The 5,989-nt window shown below is 35.8% G+C and overlaps 1 pseudogene; it reads right to left on the bottom strand.

Annotated features, from left to right (window-relative positions):
* Positions 1-4,390: 4,390 nt before the first annotated feature.
* LOC115306715 lies at positions 4,391-5,271 on the bottom strand (annotated as a pseudogene).
* Positions 5,272-5,989: the final 718 nt, after the last annotated feature.

Genomic DNA, 5,989 nt, shown 5'->3' with positions numbered 1-5,989 from the left:
GCTCATCATGACAAGTGTCCTTCCTAATGGCCATCGCACCTCTAGCTCATCCCCATCAGCCACCCTCTGTCACCCTTCAGTTTGCTTTCTATTGTTAAGCATCTCTTGTGGCTTATTTCCCTGTCTTTTCTGTTTCCCCCCTTCCCACATGTTCATCTGTTTCTTAAATTTCACATATGAATGAACTCATATGGTATTTGGCTTTTGCTGATTGACTTATTTCAGTTAGCATAATACATTCTAGCTCCATCCGCTTTATTGCAAATGGCAAGATTTTGTTCTTTTTTATGGTCGAGTAATATTCCATTATACATGTGTAAAAAATATATTTTATATATATAATACAGATAATAATATATATTATATATCTAATATATAGGTATGTTATATACCTTATATGTGTATTATATATTATATATCTAATATATTATACATAATATATATCTAATATATGTATTTTATATATGTATTATTCTAGTTCTGTGAAAAATACTATTGATATATTAATAGGGATTATATTGAATCTGTAGGTTACTTTGGGTAGTATGTATCTTTCTATTTATCTCATTTATTGGTGTTGGTTTTAGTTTATTTAATCAATGTCTTACAGTTTTCAGAATACAGGTTTTTCACCTCCTTGGTTAAATTTATTTCAAGAAATTTTATTTTTTCTGATGTGATTGTAAATGGGCTTGGTTTCTTCATTTCACTTTCTGCTAGCTCATTTTTAGTGTATGCAAATGCAACGGATTTCTGCCTATGGATTTTGTATCCTGCAACTTTTATTCCTTTATTAGTTCATTTACTACTTCTAATAGGTTTTTGTTGGCATCCTTAGAATTTTCTATATGTAAACTGGATGCCTTTTTTTCTCGCCCAAAAAGCCCCCTGTATGGGACTTCTAGTTCCATGTTGAATAAAGGTGGTGAGAATGGACACCCTTATTTAGACCCTGCTCTCAGAAGAAAAACCTTTCACCGTTTTGCCACTGATATGATGTCAGCTGTGGGATTTTTATACACGGCCTGTAGTATGTCGACGTATGTTCCCTTTAAAGCCACTTTGTTGAGAATTTTATCATGAATAAATGTTGAATTTTGCCACAAGCATCTTTTGAAATAATATGATTTCTATCCCTCCTTTGGTCCATGCAATATATTACGTTGATTGATTTGTGGATATTCAACCATCCTGCATTCCTGAAATAAATCCCATTTTACCATGGTGAATGATCCTCTTAATGTATTTTTTAACTTGGTTTGCTAATATTTTGTTGAAGATTATTGCATCTGTGATCATCTGGGATATTGGTCTATAATTTTTTTTTTTTTTTTTTTTTTTTGGTGGTATTTTTGTCTGGCTTGGGTGTCAGGGTAATCCTGACTTCTTAGAATGAATTTGGAAGCATTCCACAACTTCTACTTTTGGAATAATTTGAGGATATTTAAGGTAAAATTCACCAGGAAAGCTATTTGGTCCTGGACTTTTGTTTGTTGGGAGTTGATCGATTCAATTTTGTTACTGGTAATTGATCTGTTTGGGTTTGTTACTTTTTTCTGATTTTTTTTTTTTTTTTTTTTTTTTACTTTTTGTAGTAGTCTCTTATAATCATTTGTATTTTTGTGGTTTCTCTTATAACCTCCCTTTCATTTTTTATTTTATTTGAGTCCTCTCTTTTTTCTTAATGAGTCTAGTGAAAGGTTTATCAATTTGTTGATCTTTTCAAAGAACCATGTTTTGGTTTCATTGATCCTTTCTATTTATTTTTTTTTTTTTTAGTCTCTCATTGATAGCCACTACAATCTTTATAATTTCTTTCCTTCTAACTTTGGGCTTTGTTTTTCTTTTTCTAGTTCCTTTTGGTGTAAGGTTAGATTGTTTATTTGAGCTTTTTCTTTCTTGAGGTAGGCCTCTATTACTAAAACCTTCCCTCTAAAAACACTTTTGATGTGTCCAAAAGATTTGGACTGTGGTGTTTCCATTTTCTTTTGTCTATAGTTATTTTTTATATTCTCCTTGTTTTTTTCGTTGATCATTGGTTGTTTTATAGAATGCTGTTTAGCCTTCATTTATTTTTTTTTCCAGTTTTCTTCTTGAAATTTATTTTTAGTTATATACCATGGTGTTTGAGAAAAAATGCATGATTTCAGTTTTCCAAAATTTATTGCGGCTTGTTCTGTGGTCTAACGTGTTCTGTCATGCACAATGTTCCATGTGCCCTTGAAAGGGTGTATTCTGCTGGTTTGGGAGAGGAATGTTCTGTGCCTATTGGTTAAGTCCATCTGGTGGAATGTGGCATTCACAGCCATTGTTTTCTTTCTGACTTCTATCTGGATAATCTATCCATTGATGTAAGTAGGGTGTTAAAGTTTTCTACTTTAATTGTATTATTCTCAATTTGGCCCTTGATGTCTTTCAATATTTGCTTTATGTATTTAGATGCTCTTATTTTGTGTGCCTATTTATGATGGTTAGAACCTGTTGTTGGATGATCATTTTATCATTATGTGGCGCCCTTTTGTCTCTTGTTACAGTCTCAGGTTTTTTTTTTAATTTGTGTGTGTGTGTGTGTGTGTGTGTGTGTGTGTGTGTGTGTGTTTTATTTATTTCTGAGAGACAGAGAGAGACAGTGCAAGCAGGGAGGTTGTCAGTGAGAGGGGGAGGCACAGCATCTGAAGCAGCCTCCAGGCTCTGAGCTAGCTGTCAGCACAGAGCCTGACGCGGGGCTCAAACCAACAAACTGTGAGATCATGACCTGAGCCAAAGCCAGACACTCAACAGACTGAGCCACCCAGGCACCCCTACAGTCTCAGCTTTAAAGCCCATTTTTCTAATATAATTATTGCTACTCCAGCCTTTTGGTTTTGTGTTTGTTTTTGTTTGCTTTTATGTGGAATATCTTTTTCTGTCCTTTCACTTTCAGTCCTTATGTGTCTTCAGCTCTGAAGTGAGTCTCTTGTAGGTAGCATATAGACAGGTCTTATTTTTTTAACCATGCAATCATACTATGTCTTTTGGTGCATTTAGAACACTTACATTTTAATTTCTAACAGGTGTTTGCCATTTTGTTAACAGTTTCTGGTTTTTGTAGCTTTTCTCTCTTCCCTTCTTCTTTTTTTTTTTTTTTGTATGTAAATAGTATTTTATTCCACTTTCATTCTTATTAGCCCGGAAGTCTTCAGAAGTATTATTTACACAGTCCTATATCTAGCAAGTTATTCCTAATTGAGATTTCTAATTCCACCAGAAAGGGCTTTTAAAGGGCTCCCTCTTATACATTAAACTTGTTGTCACCATCTTTTATTTTGGCCACAGAACCATTTCTTCTAAAATGACAAACCCTGTTAATCTTCTTCAAAGATTCTTTTGAGGACCAGTCACTGGGCACCACCTTCTGGATAATCATTTTCTTCTTTTGAACTTGATCTGGCGTCTGTAAACCATTCTTTATCTGCACAAATATGGATCCAAGTAGAAGCTATCCGGTCACTTACACGACAGAGAAAGTTGCTTTGGTGGATGCTTGTATCATAACTATTTTGTACCCAGTTCCCCCACTTCAATTGATTTTGTCCTTCCTACAAAGATCACACTCTGTTTAAAGGTGTGTGCTAGTTGCTCATTCAAGAGACTATTTTTACAAATAATTATAATTTCTATATAAGTGAACATCTAAAGCTCATTGACTGCAGCTTGTGATAATGTACATTAATCATATCTCCTCTTACTCACAAATTTCTCAGCCTTATGTATGAACCCTAGCCCTTATTTTACGTAAATCACAATTGAAGTAAATTTACCTATAGCTACTTCTCTCATGCATTAAGTGATTAAAATCTCATTTCAGAGACTAAGGTTCATGAACCTATTGCAAGGATGTGTGACAGACCAGTGGGCATAATATTTGGTCTTGTGGCAAGAATTAAATCAATACCTACAGAATCACTTGTGCAAAGCCCAAGCAATGAAAGTGCTTACATGAATAAATTCAGGTCTGTTCCCCTTAATTAGTGGATTCCAGAAGAAAAACACTTTATAAAGACTGTAAGAAATGTATTGATATGGTAAAACTATTTCTTCAAAACCCAATTCTAAAGAAGCTGCTGAGCAATGTTGAATATTTGGGGTCCTGGAAAATGTCTTGTATCAAACAAAACATGCTTTACAATGATTTAGAAAATATGAAAGGCTGGATTTTGTAGGCTGCTTGGAGCACTTCTGGTTGTCTCTCTTAAGTAAAGTAGAAAAAATCTACAATGTTGTGGTCCTTTGGTTTTATTTTCTGAGATTAAAAAAAGTATAGGCATAAATGTTTTCCCATGCTCTTCTTGATGATATCCTTTAAAATAACTTATCAAATGGCTTTATTTCTCTTGATTATCAGTGTTCATCAACATCACTGTCAGCCTTGATTAAGTGGTTGAAAATTTCAGAGCAGGGTTAAGTAACTTTCACGAACATTTTCCCCACTCCCTGAGAATCACAATCATCACAGCAATGTTTTATCCCTTCATCATAAATCTCTGGAAAGTAACCATGTTCGTTCATTGTTAACAGGGCAAGGAGCAGTGTCATAGAGGGTTAATCCTTGTAAACTGGCTTCCACTCGTAAAGAAATTTTCTGAAAATCACGGACATAAGTCAGGAAAAAAGCAAAGAAGGAGAATGACATAGACCATTCTGCCGCAGTGATGATCATGTGAAGCACATAGCCTTTGTCCTCGGGGTTCCAATGGAGTTTCTGGTCTACATTTGTGCCAGATTTGCCATCCACACCAGATAACCAGCAATAGCCTAATCCAGAAGACTTGTTTCCCATGAATTTTGGGCTGCATTTGGTAGGAAAGGACGGTCTGAACCAACATATATAACGAACCCATACCAAAGATGAGCACAGCTCCACATATGTGTACAGCAAAAAAGTCTGTTTTCTGGAAGTTTGCCACAATAGAAAGTCCAAAACAACTCAGTAATCCAAGTGTAAGGCCAGCCTTGTTTATTCTGATGATCCGATTCTCTTCAGGATTCAGAGCATGAACGCGTTTGTAACGAACATAAATTGTGGCAATGCATAAAACTGCGGCGATATTTAACATTGCCCCAAACAAGCATTTTTCTGGAGGCAGGGTACCCGTGTCACTGATATAAGGCAAAGCAGGGTCAACATAGTGGAGTGTTATGGCAATAATGTACGAAAATATGAAAGCAGCAGCTGTCCAAATTACTAGGGCAGAAGGAAGGAAACAGAGACCTTGCTGAAACCACCACATCTCAAACTGGTCGTCTTCTCTACTTTCTTTGAGGATCCATGAATCAGAACTGCAGTTACGATTCTCAGATTTCACAAATGTTTGAAATGCCACTGGTAATAAAATGAATTCCTTATACGGTCTCCTCTGAAGTGGTGACTTGCTTGCATGAGGCCGCGAGGGCGAGCTGCCCCTTCCCTTCTTCTTTTGCTTTCTTCCCTTGTGATTTGATGACTTTATTTAGTGTTATGCTTAGCTTCCTTTCTCCTTATTATTTGTGTCAATTACAGGTTTATAGTCTGCTCTCAGGAAGTTTATGTAAGCCCTTCCATGTGCAGAGCAGTGCATATTGAGTTGATGGCTGCTTGTGTTGGAACACATTCTGAGACACATTCTCCTTTTTATGCATATGATGTCATGCATTACATCTTTTTATTTTGTATATTCCCTGATTTTTATAGATGAAATTGATTTTTCTACTTTTGTGTGTTAACTTTCAGACTAGCTTTATAAGTGATTGATCTACTACATTTACTGTAGGTCTACTTTAACAGTAAAAATTTTTTCCTTTCTTAATTTTCTTCCTTCCCATTACAGCCTTTTATGTTCCCCTTAGAGGTGCCTAGGTGGCTCAGTTGGTTAAGCGTCCGGCTTCAGCTCAGGTCATGATCTCGTGGTTCATGGGTTTGAGCCCCACATCAGGCTCTGTGCTGACAGCTACCTCACAGCCTGGAGCCTGC

The sequence above is a fragment of the Suricata suricatta genome, chromosome 2, assembly GCF_006229205.1.
Source record: "Suricata suricatta isolate VVHF042 chromosome 2, meerkat_22Aug2017_6uvM2_HiC, whole genome shotgun sequence".
NCBI classification, from domain to species: Eukaryota; Metazoa; Chordata; class Mammalia; order Carnivora; family Herpestidae; genus Suricata; species Suricata suricatta.
This window is presented reverse-complemented; position numbering and strand designations above follow the sequence as displayed.